This window comes from Ovis aries, chromosome 16 (assembly GCF_016772045.2).
Source record: "Ovis aries strain OAR_USU_Benz2616 breed Rambouillet chromosome 16, ARS-UI_Ramb_v3.0, whole genome shotgun sequence".
Lineage (NCBI taxonomy): Eukaryota > Metazoa > Chordata > Mammalia > Artiodactyla > Bovidae > Ovis > Ovis aries.
Genome location: NC_056069.1, coordinates 44,375,467 through 44,392,485, shown reverse-complemented (window position 1 = coordinate 44,392,485; position 17,019 = coordinate 44,375,467). Strand labels below are relative to the sequence as shown.

The 17,019-nt window shown below is 38.2% G+C and overlaps 1 pseudogene; it reads left to right on the top strand.

The window, feature by feature from the left end:
• Positions 1-2,369: 2,369 nt before the first annotated feature.
• Positions 2,370-4,193, top strand: LOC101116348 (pre-mRNA-splicing regulator WTAP-like; annotated as a pseudogene).
• Positions 4,194-17,019: the final 12,826 nt, after the last annotated feature.

Below are 17,019 nucleotides of genomic sequence, written 5' to 3'. Positions count from 1 at the left end.
ATTTTTGCAGAGTCTATATACCCTGTAATTGGATAAACGTCAGGATTATTATTTTCCCATATGATTTCCATTTTGCACAAGTACAAATTTAAATGATTCAAAATTTAAATATAGTAACAGGAAGCAACCAGTCTCATTATAAATCTATAAATGTAGATTTACAGGAGCCCAAGTGCTAGCTTATTCCTGCTGTTTCCCTCAAAGTAATTCTTACAGAAAATACTAGTCACATGCATAAGCTAACAATATACATTTTTTTCTTGTGACCTATCATTTAATTGTAGAGAAGTACACCATTAATCGTCATTCTGATTATAAAATGAAAGCAAAATGAAAATTCAGTTTATTTATTTAGAACACGAAATAACAATATTCCTTGTAATATTAAGGAGACTATAAAGTACATCTCAGTCTCACCACAATTACAAGTTACATCAGTAAATGTAATTGCTCTGTACCATAGCAATTACTTTAAACTGCTTAGCCTTCAGTTATATGAGGGTTTTGTTTTTTGAACAGTATCAGGCCATTAAATGTGCTGACTGGTGTTATCATTTCATTTTCCTTTCCTTCTGAAGCTCATGACAATGAAAGCATTTCTGCAGATTCTATACAAAGTCACAAACAAAGTCACCGGGCTGGAGCTTGTCACCCAATAATAGACTTCGTCATTTATGAGTTCCCACTTTATGGCACTCCTGAAATGCTTTCACCTGAACCATTACTGAGCAACCTGAATCATGAGGATAAATCTGCCACTGTGTTCTGCATACAATGACAGATCATCTAAAGGGCGAAAGAGTCTCAGTGAGAAGAGAGCCACTTCTATCAGACCGCCCCTCTGCCTATCTATATGCATGCCTGAGCAGGAGGAAACTCTTGCTTTCTTACAATCTTATTTATTGGAAGCTGTACTCCATTGCATTTTTCACTCACAATTTGACAATTCCTCCAACAGTGTAGTTGCTGCAGCAAACATACTTCTCTTCTGTAGTAACTGCTGTCAGCAAAGGAGAGTTAATTTTCTTCTTGCTGATTCTCAATTTGAGCATCTATGTGCCAGGCATTCTGCCTGCATTTTGCTTCATTATTTCATTTAGTTCTCATGGCAGTCCTATGGAATGGATATTATTACTTTCATAATATAATGGATATTATTATTTTTCATAAAAAAATATCTGTTACAAACCTAGTTAAGTAGTGCAGTAACTATTCAACCTTGATTTTCTCTGATTCCAAACTCTGCCCTTTCAATGGGCTGTGTCTCTAGTTTTTGTGCACATAATGTATTATTAGCATTGTTTTCTATAATGTATTATTAGCATTGTATTCTTTTCATTTTTTAAACCATGAAATATATAGACATACACATACATACAAGTACGCATACAACTGCTGCTTTATATAACTTAGATATACAACTAAATTTGATGATAAGCCAAACAATATATTTAGAAGTCAGCTTCATGCCCTAAAATATCCTTGTTTGTTCCCTGTCAAATCCATTCTCTTGGGAGTAATAGCCACTTTTTCCAAATTATGTGTTATTAAGCATCTCTCTTTTCTTTAGAGTTTTACTATCTGTGTTACCTATGTATAGTTACTTAGTTCATTTTTTTTTTTTTCATTTCCAGGGCATTTCCAACTTACATAAATGAAATTAGTTTTCTTCTTTTGAAGCTTTCTATTCTCAGTTAATGTTATACTTTTAAGATTCATCCAATTTGACACATGTACTTGCAGTCTTGGGCTTCCCAGGTGGCACTAAGGATAAAGAACCCACCTGCCAATGCAGGAGACATAAGAGACATGGGTTCGATCCCTGGGTGGGAAAGACCCCCTGGAGGAGAGCATGGCTACCCACTCTAGTATTCTTGCTTGGAGAATCCCATGGACAGACAGAGCCCGGTGGGTTACAGTCCATAGAGTTGCAAAGAGTTGAACACCACTGAAAAGACGTAGCACGCATACAGCTGCTGTTTTTTCCATTGTTGATGAAAATTGAGTGGTTTCCACTGTTTTACTATTATGAACAGGACTGGAAGGAAAACTATGATTTCATGTCTACAGAAGCACATGTGCAAGATTGTCTCTAGGATATACACCGAGCAGTGGGATTGCTAGCTTATAAAATATGCTCGTCAACTATATGGGTAGTGGTTTAGCCGCTAAGTCATCTCCAACTCTTGGCACTGCCTGGACTGTAGCCCTCCAGGCCCCTCTTCCATGGGATTTTCCCAGCAAGAATACTGGAGTGGGCCATTTGTGGCAGCGAGACCCGCAAATAAAGGAGAGAGCAGGGGTTGCAGCGCGGAGGAGGAGCGCGGGACCCGTGGCAGCGGCGCTGTCGGGCGGCCTGGGTGGCGAGAGGACAGCGCAGGGTCGGCCTATGTGACTGAGCGGGCGCCGGCGCGGCCTCCGTCTTGAGAGGATTCAAGATGACCAACGACGAACCTCTTCCCAAAAAGGTTTGACTGAGTGAAACAGACTTCAAAGTTATGGCACAAGATGAATTAATTCTAAGGTGGAAACAGTAGGAAGCATATGTGCAGGCTTTGAAGGGAAAGTACACAGATCTCAACTGTAATGCTGTAACTGGCTTAAGGGAATCTGAAGAAAAACTAAAGCAGCAGCAGCAAGAATCTGCACGCAGGGAAAACATTCTCGTAAAGAGACTAGAAACCATCCTTGGTTGCTAGAAATGCAAGAGTGTACCACTCAGATCCAGTACCTCAAGCAAATCCAGCAGCCTAGCGTTGCACAACTGAGATCAACAGTGGACCCAACGATCAACTTGTTATTCCTAAAAATGAAAAGTGAACTGGAACAGACTAAAGACAAACTGGAACAAGCCCAAAATTAACTGAGTGCCTGGAGGTTTATGCCTGATAGGTAAACAAATCATACTCCCCAGTCAAGACTTCCCTGACAGTCCCACTGCGAGAAAGCTGTGGTGGGACAGCCACGTACTCGTTTCCATACCAAGACTCAGACTTTTTGAGCCAAAAAGCCACACTCTTATACTATCCAACTTGTAAAGGTTAATGTAAAACTTACCAGATGAACCTTGTGTTTCAGCTTTTTTCTCTTCCCCCTCCCCTTGCTTCAGAGGCCTGATGGCGTAGGACTGTTCTAAAGAAGTGGCCACCTCTGAAAAATTCCCCTTCTAGAACATGTAGACACTTGAGAAATGTTTCTGTTTGAAGAAAATAGAGGGAGAAACAGAAGTCTTAAGTCTGTGGCACACTGTGTCTTCAGACAGTTTGGGGGAATGAAAACCTAGAGATTTAAAACCATGAATTGAACATGTAAAATTCCAGTAAATGTAAAGATGGAATATGCATCGCTCTTAACCCTGAGCATAGTGACTTAGAGACACTGTATATCAGTTTTGCCAATAAGACCGTGGACTTCGTGATTGTTGTTGAACTTCTGGGTCACACTCAAATGAGCCAAACAGGCAAAAAGTTAATGGCGAAGTGTCAAATGCTTATCCAGGAGAATCAAGAGCTTGGAAGGCAGCTGTCCCAGGGATGTTATTGCACAACTTGAAGCAGAGTTGGCTTTACAGAAGAAATATAGTGAGGAGCTTAAAAGCAGTCAGGATGAACTGAATGACTTCATCATTCAACTTGAAGAAGAAGTAGAGGGTATGCAGAGTACCATTCTAGTTCTTCAGCAATAACTGAAGGAGCCGCGCCAGCAGTTGGCTCAGTACCAACAGCAGCAGTCTCAAGCCCCAGGCCTGAGTACCAGCAGGACTACATCTTCTGCGCCTGTAGGACAGGCAGAGGCCACATGTAAAGACTGCAGCCATCTGGCCAGTGGACCAAGTAATGGCAGTTCCTCCTGGCAGAGGACATCTGGGTCTGGATTTCACAGGGAGGGTTATACAGCCAAAGATGACTTTCCTTCTTCAGGGAATAGGAATAAGGCCTCCAGCAGCTCGGAGGAGGGAGTAGTTACATAAACCAACTCAGTGCAGGGTATGAAAGTGTAGACTCTCCCATGGGCAGTGAAAACTTTCTCACACACCACTCAAATGACACAGACTCCAAGCATGACCCGCAAGAGGAGAAAACCGTGAGTGGGAAAGGTAACCGAACTGCGGCTTCCCACCACGTGCAGAATGGCTTGGACTCAAGTGTAAATGTACAGGGTTCAGTTTTGTAAAAAAAAAAAATAATAATAATTTCCAGCAAATTTTTATACAGTGCCATTTAATTTGGAAGAGGATACTGTCCAGTTGATTAACGCATACTTTCGTCATAATTTGCCTTTTTTGTGGGTGGTTTTTCTTTTTCTTTTTTCTTTGCTTCAATACCTCTGCCACTTTGGAAACTGTAACAGTTAATTACTTTGAATGTTGCTAAAAGGACATTTTGTGTAGGGTCAGGTTATTTTTATATGAGTTAATGTGAGTTGTAAATGGAACTCTTTCCTTAAAGTATAACACAGTGATTGATGTCTGTGTGAATCTGTGTCTACCCTAGAACCTGTGCTGTGTGAGGGCATTCTTACTCATGCTGTTACTATGCTTATGCACCATTCAGACTTGTCAGAGTAGATGTGGGTTTATGACTGCCGTTTGCCCAGAACAGTAGTTTTATCACTAAAAGTTGGACTTGTTGAAGGAGTCCTATAGTAGTTTCAGTGTTAGATACAGTTTTTCCCACCATACATCTGTGCCTTTTTATCTTCAGGTGATTGAATGGTTTAAGAAATTTGTGTGCATAGTTACTCAGTTTTTATGAATGGTTTTATCCTGTTAATGCATATTGCCCTGTGACTCCAGTATATCTTACCTGTAGTGACCAAAATTAAATAAAGATTTTTATTGTAAAGAAAAAAAAAATAATACTGGTGCAGGTTTCCTTTTCTTTCTCTAGGTGATCATCTAGACCCAGGGATAGAACTGGGGTCTCCCTCATTGTAGGCAAATTCTTTACCAACCGACCCACCAAGTATTGTCACAATCATATGGCTTTCTTTCTTTAATTTGTTAATGTTTAAAAACATATTGATCAATTTTCTGTTGTTAAATTAACCTAGAATTTTTGGGAAACAAATAGTTCATTATATATTATCTTTTAGTATATAGTCTTGAATTGTCTTGGTATTTTTTGCTCTTAATACTTTTCATTTTTAGAAGCTTAACATTTTCTTTTGTTTCTTCAACTCTCTGAAAGTACATGTGTGAGACTGGACTTAAATAACTCTTGATAAATGCTTAGAAAAAAATAATTCTAATGCTATTTGATTATTGTATGGAATATTAAGAGGTTACTGATTTAGATTCTCTAGAGTTAAATTTCCATTCCAATTTTCTAGTTCTTTACATCTTAGTAAAATTATATTATTCAGGGAATTTATCCACATAAGTTTTCAAAACTACTAGCCTACAAACATTCAATTTTAGCATGTAATACATTTAAATTTTGATATCCTACTTTTGTACTTTTATTTTCTCCTTTATTCCTATCATAGTACATTTGTATATTCTCTTTTTATCATTATCTTGCCAAATTTGGTCTATATGTCTCAAACATAATCCAACCACTCCTAAGTAAATATATCATTTTAAAATAAATAAAAGCCTAAGATATTTAAAATTACTCAAACCAATGGATACAATAAGAAAAAATCTAGAAAATTAATATTTATTTGATCCCAGTTTCATATTTAAGCAAAAAATAAGTAATTATAAACTTTGGTTTCCTGTTATGAATGATATAATTTCATAAACAGAAAGTTCATCCTTCTAAAAATTGAGATAAAAATATACAGAAAAATTAAAGATTTACTTTAAAATAATGAATGCTGTTTCTATTGTAGTTAAAAGTATTATCATGTTTTGTTTTCGAGTAGTATCTCCATCTAAAGGCCTACTCTTATTTCTCTAAGATATTATGATAAAAGCAGGATACTCATGAATGAGCCACTCCTTCAAGCAATAGAAACTCATCATGGTGACAGAAAATGTAATGTTTACAAATGGAAAATGCTATGCTTATTATAAAACAGGTAATTTATTCCTAAAGTTAAGAGTCATACATATTGCACCAGTACATATAATGATAATGCTTTTCTATTATCCACCTTGTAATAAAATTTTGAATCCCTTTTGAAGGAGGAAAAAGCATATGGTTTCCATCTTGCGGAAGTACAATTTTATAAGTATACTTGCAGGAAAGAGTTGCTAAATGATAATAAGTAACATGCTCTGGTGTTTTAATGAATTCAGGAAGTCATTTGCTTTTTCGGTATGAATGTCTTGAAAAGTTTTTGAATATTAGTTGAATAGTGATGAAAAAGCAAACATTAAATTGCTTTGAAATGGTAGAAAGAGCTATTTGACATTCATATACAATGGGGTGACTATTTGGGGGTATTCAATATTTTATCACCTGCAATCCTTAGTTAAAAATTGTTCCTTGACCGCCCAGTAAAAATCTTACCATGGAGAAACTATGATCATAAAATTTTGTACATAAGGCAGAATTGTTTAATACCCCTTATATAATGTTTCCAATAACCCTGTAATATGTTTGCTGCATTAAGGTAGAGGGAGGGTATAGCAAGGAGAAAAGTGAGATAGACGATCGTCCTTTCTGATCTAAAGAAACTGAAGGAGAAACTGAGTAAAGTACGAGAGCCCATTGCTCATATATCTGCTTCTTCACAATGAAACCTCAAGGTGGAGTTTGGAGTTCTAGGAGAGGCCTCAAACCAGTGGAGACACCTGAAGCTGCAGATTCAGGAGCCTGAAAAACAGATTGTCCAGGGGGATAGATTCAGTGAAGAGAGAGGGTAGGTTTGGCAAAGGGAAAGAATAGCCAGTGGGCCTCGCAGCAGCACTGTTACATCCATTTGAACTGCACACTGTTTAGTAGGTCAATATTTCCTTTATCTTCTGTTTGTGGCCAAAGTACCAGAGGACCATGGAGTAGCAAAGGCTAAAATATCATGACCAAACAGTCACTAGCAATGAAGTCTGTAGCACAGCGAGCTCTAGTTTTTGGTGACAGCAAGGCACAGTTTAAGCCAGGTGCAATTACTTATACCAGGATGCTCTCCAGTCAAGGGGAGACGGAGATTCCAGACAGAAAGGGGACAGAATTTTATAGTTATAGCTGTGAAATCTCAGGCCCGCTGCTCTCCACCCACAAAATGTTAAGGCTCAGAAGCCACAGAGCCTCAATCCCACTTATATTTGGTACATTGTTATAGAAGATATTTATCTAATTAGAAAAAATAATTGTATCAAGGTAAATTTATCAATATCAAAAACAGATTAATGCCCCCCCCCAAAGATGTCCATGTCCCAATTCCCAGAACAGGGGGCAATGTTACCTTGCATAGTAAAGAGGAAAGTAAATTGTAGCTGGAATTAAGGTTATTCATCATCTGACCTTAAACTAGGGAGGATGGCTTGAAGGAGCCAGGTGTGCCTAATGTAATCACAAGCATCTTTAAAAGTGGATGCGACGGCAGAAGAAACAGAGTGATGTGAGCTGAGAGCTCCACCAATCTTAAAAAGTCTTCACCCCAAGAGTCACCAGAAAGGAAAACCCAAGCTACAGAAAAGAAAGTAAGTTTGTGGGGGATTTTCTGTTTTGTTTTGGCTGTGCCAGGCAGCATGTGGGATCTTGGTTCCCAGACTAGGAAAGTTTGTGTTTTAATCCACTCACTATGTGGTAATTTCTTACAGCAGCTCTAGAAAACAAAAACAGTGACATTAAACCAAAGTTGTTTTATGTTTTTGTTTATTTGTTTATTTTTCTCTGTATTCAATGATGGGGTATTTATGGGGAAAAAATTAACTTGGTTACACGGTAGTAGAAAGAAATGTGAATATACTTGTAACTCTGACAAACAGCTCTCAAAGATGGAGAAGGGACCAAATTTACATTTCCTGATAAATCTTTTCTAGTGCCTAATGAAATTTGAGTTTTCTTCTTACAACTTAAAGATATTTTTCATCTATTCCCCTCAAAATCTACCCAGTATAATTTCTCCTAGAATCTTAATGTCTAGGCTTCATTTAAACAAACAAACAAACAAAAAAGCTGAAAAGCAGTTTCATGTAGATCTTGGATAATGAACTGGTTTCTGAAACTCATTATCTCTGATAGCAAGTTAATTGTATTCACTTCCAACCTGTTTTGGCAACAGCACACTATGTGTGCTTTGTTAAGACTTTGCTACTTATATAGCCATTGAAATTAAATCCTTGGGCTATCCTTTACTAATAACTTTCTTCTTTCATGTCCACCTGGTCTTAGGCCTCTTGAACCTGTCATTATTCTTTGCCACAATCTCAGATTATTCTCACCATTTCTCACCTGGACTATGGCAACAACATAAAGTTGGTCTCTCTGTTGCCATTCTATTTCCCTTCTAGATACAGGCATGCTCCTGTGATGCTTCACTTTCAAAATCCTGCTTTTGATATCAATTTTTTGGAAGTCATCACTGTATCTCTGCTCCCTACAGGCCCTAGGCCATCACCACTCCTTCTCTACAAGTTACATAAGTGTGATCTGTTCATGCTCTGTGCTCAGGCATGTCCAACTCTTTGCGGCCCAGTGAACTGTAGTCCACCAAATTCCTCTGTGTGTGGAATTTTGCAGGCAAAAATACTGGAGCAGGTTGCCATTTCCTTCTATAGAGGATCTTCTGAGCCCAGGGATGAACCTGCATTGGCAGGCAGATTCTTTATCATTAGTACCACCTAGGAAGCCCTCTTTTCTACTGTAATGTCTAATAAAGAGCTTGGAAAACTTAATATACCAAATAGTATGTGTAAATAAATATTTCAAAATAGTTAAAACCAATACTTTACACAGTAATGGATCAGAGATTATTTTGATCTTTGCTGGTATTCCACTGACAGAGGAAGAAAAGGAATCTTTTTTTATCTCCTGCAGCTGAAGTTGCATTAACCACAATCAACACTCGATTATATTCATTTTTGACAAACTAAAACTTGATCTGTGCAGTGAGAGACTGATATAACTATTTTAAGAGGCTGTTGCTAATTAACCGAGGACCAGTTCAGTTCAGTTCAGTTCAGTCACTCAGTCGTGTCAGACTCTTTGCAACCCCATGAATCGCAGCACGCCAGGCCTCCCTGTCCATCACCAACTCCCAGAGTTCACCCAAACCCATTTCCATTGAGTTGATGATGCCATCCAACCATCTCATCCTCTGTCGTCCCCTTCTCCTCCTGCCCCCAATACCTCCCAGCATCAGAGTTTTTTCCAATGAGTCAACTCTTCTCATGAGGTGGCCAAAGTAATGGAGTTTCAGCCTTAGCATCATTCCTTCCAAAGAAATCCCAGGGTTGATCTCCTTCAGAATGGACTAGTTGGATCTCCTTGCAGTCCAGGGGACTCAAGAGTCTTCTCCAACACCAGAGTTCAGAAGCATCAATTCTTCGGCGCTCATCCTTCTTCACAGTCCAACTCTCACATCCATACATGACCAGTGGAAAAACCATAGCCTTGACTAAAGGCACCTTAGTCGGCAAAGTAACGTCTCTGCTTTTGAATATGCTGTCTAGGTTGGTCATAACTTTTCTTCCAAGGAGTAAGCGTCTTTTAATTTCATGGCTGCAGTCAACATCTCCAGTGATTCTGGAGCCCAAAAAAATAAAGTCTGACACTGTTTCCCATCTATTTCCCATGAAGTGATGGGACCGGATGCCAACCAAGGACCAAGGAGCCTTAAATTAGTACATCAAAGAATACACCTTCAGTCCAGTGACTTCTCTGTATCTTTTGTTCAATGAATAATTTTTAGCATTATTATTGAAATCAATCACTCAGTTTATTGATATTGATATGATATACTGTTCATAAAATTATCAAAACTCTTAAACTGATGTTAACTCACCTTTAAAAGGTGTTTCCTGGGATTAAAAAATAGGAAAAGTACAACAAAGCAGTTCACCATTTGTTACCATCCTTAACCATTGGTCCACACCTGATTATTCCTAACAGGCCATTGTTTTTCATTCTCTAAGTCTACTTTTTTTCACTTGCTGATATTACTATTTGTTTCATGGTTGATTAGTGTAACTTTTAATTATGGCACCCTGCCTAGCATGGAACCTAGTCAAACTGGCACTAACCCAGACTTTAAATGGATCCTTGTTTATTTTCCCTGAGCTCTTCCTGAGGAATAGAAAATCAAAAAGTTATTATAAAATTATTACCTTGTTATAAAACCTTTCCATTTATAAATTATACTGTTTTAAGAAGTCTTGAACTGAATACTATCTTTCATATTACTTTACCAAGCACAATGTTAATAAAAAGTATTAAAAAGGTGCATAACTGATGATAAAAAGGCTGAGGTTTATAATAGAAAGATAAGTTTTCTAGGTCACTCTGTGTATGCTCTCTTTATAAAAAAAAAATAAAGAGACAAGTGTTTCTACTTAAGAGAATTTGGAGATTCTACCCTCCTTGTGAGAGGGCTGTAAAGATGACAAATGACCTATACATCTATGCTGAGACTGGGACGGAGTTATATATCAGTGAAATGAACTAGTTTGGAGTGAAAATATATAGGCTCTTTTAAGATTTTGTACATTGGATAAAACTTAACACAATACAAATTCCATGGAAAATGCTAATAAAGTAGAAAATTCAAAGGAAAAATGTTTCAAATTCCAGATTTTTCCTTTCTTAAAGAAAACTGCTGAGTACTTAATCCTGGTTGCATTTTTTTGTTTGTTTGTTTTTTAAGAAACTTTGTTATTGCTGTCTTTAACCTTAGAAAATAATCTTTCAAATGAAAAACAATGCTTCATTTTATTTATCCCTGTCATGAGCAAACCTCTCTCAAAATGTTAGGTCATTCAATTGCCCTGAAGATATAGAAATTTAGAAAGTTTACAGATTTATCCCAGCTCCCAAACCAGGAAGCAGCACAGTAGGTCTCCAAGACTAGCTTTGTCAACTACAAGTCTTATTGCTACATAATACAATGTATTAGTTTCTTTGTTTTTGTTGTTTAGTTGCAAAGTTATGTCCAACTCTTTTGCAACTCCATGGACTGTAACCCACCCAGCTCCTCTGTCCATGGGATTTCACAAGCAAGAATCTAGAATAGGGGTCATTTCCTTCTCCAGGGGTTCTTCCTGAATCAGAGATTGAACCTGCATCTCTTGAATTGGCAGGCAGATTCTTTTACCAATGAGCCACCAGGGAAGCCTATTAGTTTCTTAAGGCTGTAGAAACAAAATACTATGAACTGTGTGACTTCAACAAAAGAAAAGTTTTCTTTCACAGTTCTGGAGGTTAGAAGTCCAAGATCAGGGTGTCAACAGGGTTAGTTTCCTCTGAGGGCTGTTATGGGAAGTCTGTTCAATGCCTCTCTCCTAACTTCAGGTAGTTTGGCAGGAATTTTTCACATTTCTTGGCTTCTGCTGCACCACTCAGATCTCTGCCTTTATCATCATGTGACATTCTCCCAGTGTACATGTCTGCCTCTGTGCCTGCCTTTCCCCTCTTCATGTTGTTGTTCAGTTGCTCAGTTGTGTCCGGCTCTTTGAGATGCCATGAACTACAGCATGCCAGGCTTCCCTGTCCTTCACCCTCTCCCGAAGTTTGTTCAAGTTAGTGTCCATTAATTTGGTGAAGCCAACGAACCATTTCATCCTCTGTCATCCCCTATCCTCCCGCCTTCAATTTTGCCCAGCGTCAGGGTGTTTTACAATGAGTTGGCCCTTCCCATCTGGTGGCCAAACTATTGGAGCTTCAGAATCAATTCTTCCAATGAATATTCAGGATTGACTGCCTTTATGATTAATTGGTTTGATCTCCTTGCAGTCCAAGGGACTCTCAAGAGTCTTCTCCAGAGCCACAGTTCAAAGGCATCAATTCTTCAGCACTCAACTCTTTTCATTGTCCATTTCTCACATCTGTACAAGACTACTGGAAAAACCATAGCTTTCAGTATAGGGAACTTTGGTGGCAAAATAATGTCTCTGCTTTTTAATATACTTTCTAGGTTTGTCATTGCTTTTCTTACCCCCATTTGAAAGGGTCTAATTAAATTGGAGTAGAGCTGTTAAGTAAAAACTGCACCAGACAGGATGAATGGCCAAAGAAGATTGTATTCACAGATATTGCAGATGTTGTCTAGACTCTTACAGTAGAGAAATCGAACTCAACTCTGTTGAGACAAATGGCAAGAGAATTTTTAAGCTCTGGGGTGAGCTAGTGAAAAAGCAGTGGCAGGGATATTAGTGGAGAGGGGTGCACTGGCTACTGTGATTAGGCCATCTGTATCTGCTAATTGGGGCCTATTGAAGTCAGTTCCCTACACTCCCAAGGAGACTAGGAGATAGGGCCTCTGTCTTAATGATTATATTTCAAAGGATGACTCCCAGATCTTTGGGAAAGACATTCTTAGTTCTAAAGCAAGGTTATTTCAAGGTTAAAAAGCCTGGCAAGAGGCTGAGAGAGGATTTACATCTTAATGGAGCAGAAATAATTTACAATTGCAAGCTTTCTTTAATGTCTAAAAAGAGAGGTCAGGGCCCAGAGTTAGGAAGAAATCTATCTAAAGCTTAGTCAAGCTAAGCAGAACTATCAAGGTCCTTTTAGGAAGAGAGAGTCCACACTAATGACAACATTGAATTTGTTCCCTGAATAAAGACAGTCTTCCAAATACCCTCACTTTCTGTGTTTAAGGTTAGCACTTCAACATATTTGAAATGGTGGTGGGGGTAGGAGAATTAAGCTCAAAACACATGGATATATAACTCACTAATCACTGAAAAAGAAAAGAAATATTTCTAAAATATTTTTGATTCTTGAAATATTTTAATAGGTCAAACTAGAAAAGTTTTATAATAGAAAAGTATAAATTCCAGTGTCATATTGAATGTTACTTTCATGCCTTCTAATGTATAGCAGAATTTTATGAAAGCAGTAATAAATGTACAATAATGACAAGTGAGTAAAGTCTTTTATCCATTATAATGTAGATAACAAAAATAATGAAAACAATTTATGAAAAATTAAATGTTAGATTTATTAAGGTAATATAAAAAAATCCTATAATAAACTTAGCTAAACCTCTCAAGATGAACAAATATAAGCAAAACAAACATTATTTCATATACTTGTATAATTATGCTTGGAAAAAATTAAATTTTAAAGACATCAGATTTCCAGGACTCTTAAAATTCTATGACTCAGCAACCCCACTGCTGGGCATACACACTGAGGAAACCAGAATTGAAAGAGACACATGTACCCCACATTGGGGTATATGTGTCGCAGCACTGTTTATAATAGCCAGGACGTGGAAATAACCTAGATGTCCATCAGCAGATGAGTGGATAAGAAAGCTCTGGTGCGTGCACACAATGGAATATTACTCAGCCATTAGAAAGAATACATTTGAATCAGTTCTAATGAGGTGGATGAAACTGGAGCCTATTATACAGAGTGAAGTAAGCCAGAAAGAAAAACGCCAATACAGTATACTAATGCATATATATGGAATTTAGAAAGATGGTAACGATAACCCTGTATGCAAGATAGCAAAAGAGACACAGATGTATAGAACAGTCTTTTGGACTCTGTGGTAGAGAGAGAGGGTGGGATGATTTGGGAGAAAGGCATTGAAACATGTATAATATCATATAGGAAACAAATCACCAGTCCAGGTTCAATGCAGGATACAGGATGCTTGGGGCTGGTGCAATGGGATGACCCTGAGGGATGGTACAGGGAAGTAGGTGGGACGGGGGTTCAGAATGGGGAACACGTGTACAACCATGGCAGATTCATGTTGATGTATGGCAAAACCAATACAATATTGTAAAGTAGCCTCCAATTAAAATAAATTTAAAATTAAAAAAATTCCAATTCAGATGTTACATTTGTAAGATGTGTAATTTGTATGTAACCATATCCCATGCAAAGAGTTGACTCACTGGAAAAGACTGATGCTGGGAGGGATTGGGGGCAGGAGGAGAAGGGGACGACAGAGGATGAGATGGCTGGATGGCATCACTGACTCGATGGACGTGAGTCTGAGTGAACTCCAGGAGTTGGTGATGAACAGGGAGGTCTGGCGTGCTGCGATTCATGGGGTTGCAAAGAGTTGAACATGACTGAGCGACTGAACTGAACTGATATCCCATGTGGTGATGGTTTTTCAGTCACTAAGTTGTGTCTGACTCTGTGATCCTGGGACTGAAGCATCATATGCTTCCCTGTCTTTGAGTTTTTCTCCAAATTTGCTCAAACTCATGTCCATTGAGTCAGTTCAGTGATGACCCCAACCATCTCATTCTCTGTTGCCCCCTTTTCCACCTCTCTCAGCCTTGAAAGGAAAGTTATGACCAACTTAGATATCATATTTAAAAGCAGAGACATTACTTTGCCAAAAAAGGTCTGTCTAGTCAAGGCTATGATTTTTCCAGTAGTCATGTATGGATGTGAGAATTGGACGGTGAATAAAGCTAAACACCAAAGAATTGATGCTTTGGAACTGTGGTGTTGGAGAAGACTCTTGAGAGTCCCTTGGACTGCAGGAAAATCCAGCCAGTCCAGCCTAAAGGAGATCAGTCCTGGGTGTTCATGGAAGGACTGATGTTGAAGCTAAAACTCCAATACTTTGGCCACCTCATGCGAAGAGTTGACTCATTGGGAAAGACCCAATGCTGGGAGAGATTGGGGGCAGGAGGAGAAGGGGAGGACAGAGGATGAGATGGTTGGATGGCATCACTGACTCGGTGGACGTGAGTTTGGGTAGACTCCGGGAGTTTGTGATGGACAGGGAGGCCTGGCATGCTGCGATTCATGGGGTCGCAAAGAGTCAGACACAACTGAATGACTGAACTGAACAGCCCTTCCCAGAATCAGGGTCTTTTCCAGTGAGTCAGCTCTTTACATCAGGTGGCCAAAGTATTACAGCTTCAGCATCAGTCCTTCCAGTGAATACTCAGGGTATCTTTCCTTTGGGATTGACTGGTTTGAACTCCTTGTTTACCAGGGGACTTTCAAGAGTATTCTCCAGCACTACAATTTGAAAGCATCAGTTCTTTGGTGCTCAGCCTTCATGATCCAACTCTCAGACCCATACATTACTACTGTAAAAACCATAGCTTTGTTTATATGGACCTTTGTTGGCAAAGTGATGTCTCTGCTTTTTAACTTGCTGTCAAGGTTTGTCATGGTTCCAAGGAGCAAGCATCTTTTAATTTCATAGCTGCAGTTAAACATCCACAGTGATTTTGGAACCCAAGAAAATGAAGTCTCTCACTGTTTCCATTTTTCCATATCTATTTGCTATGAAATGGTGGGACCCGATGCCCTGATCTTAGGTTTTTCAATGTTGAACTTTAAGCCAGGTTTTTTCACTCTCTTCTTTTACTTTTATCAAGAGTCTCTTCAGTTCCTCTTCACTTTCTGCCATTAGGGTGGTGCCATCTACATATCTGAGGTTATTGATATTTTTCCCTGCAATCTTGATTCCAGCTTGTGAGTCATCCAGCCTGGCATTTCTTATGATGTACTCTGCATATAAGTTAAATAAGAAGGGTGACAATATACAGCCTTGATGTATCTCTTTCCCAATTTGGAATCAGTCAGTTGTTTCATGTCCAGTTCCAACAGTTGCTCCTTGACCTGCATACAGGTTTCTCAGAAGACAGGCAAAGTGGTCTGGTATTCCCATATTGTTAAGAATTTTCCAGTTTATTGTGATATACATACACAGTTTGTTTTAATCTTATGTGATTGTTATTATGGGATTTTTGATGAAATAAGATTTGAAGTCTTTTTTAAAAAGTGAGAAAGGAAATTTTTTTTAAAGGTAAGAAATTTGATCAACTTTGGGAGATTATTTCTGCAAAAGTACACCATGAACTTGTTCATATCAAATATGATTAAATCTAGCTTGAAAACTTAAAAAAATAGCTATTTCATGCTGTAGGAAATTAAGGGTTTTTTTTTTTCTGAATAATAATGGTCTTTAGGACTGAATATACAGCTTCTGACTAATCCTTTTCTTCCAATGGATGTATTAAGTGCTTAAAATATGTTAAACATTAAAACTGAAATACTGTCATCTCTTCCTTTAAGTGATCTTCTTCATTGTTTGGTAGATATTTAGAAACACACAGCTTTTCCCTATATAGAAACTGAAGGTATGGGTGATATTTATGTTACACATCTGTATGTAATTCTGCTTCAATAACTGTTAAAATTATTATTGGTCTTCCCTGGTGGCTCAGTGGTAAAAACTGCCTGGTAATGCAGGAGACATCAGATCAAGCCTTGGGTCAGGAATGAACCCCTGGAGAAGGAAATGACGACAACCCACTCCAATATTCTTGCATGGGAAATCCCATGAATGAGGAGCCAGGTGGGCTACAGTCCCCGGTATTATAAAAGAATCAGACATGACTTAGCACCTAAAAAACAACCATCATGAATAATTATTCATGATAGGACATATTTGTGGACTAATTTTGGAGTCTGTGTATAGAATAACAAGCCTGTATGTAGAATAACAGGGCTATCTTCTGAAGTTGATCATTCTGTGGATCCAATCCAAAGGGTGTTGCATATCTTTTAGCTCAGAAATGAATTTGAGTTGGTGGTCCCTAGCTTGGAAACAGTGTAAGATGATATCTTGAAATTGGTTTTATTTCTTGGAGGCTAGTTTCAAAGTGAAGGTAAAAAGATGGAGATAGACATGTGGAGATATAATCAAAGCTAGAAAATAAACAAAAAGGTGGCAAAGTTGTACTACCCCAAAGACCTCAAGAAGTTAATCTTGGCTTTGTTTTTTTTGTTTTTGTTTTTGTTTTCCTGGATTTGCGAAGCATAAAATAGCATTGCAGACACAATTTAAGTTGTAAGCCTATCACTTTAAGTTGAAGGCATGTTACCATAACTTGATCATTCTGTAGTGAAATCCATGAAACAAGAAAGAGAAACTGAGAAAAAGTTACCTCAAGTTTAGTTCAGTCACTCAGTTGTG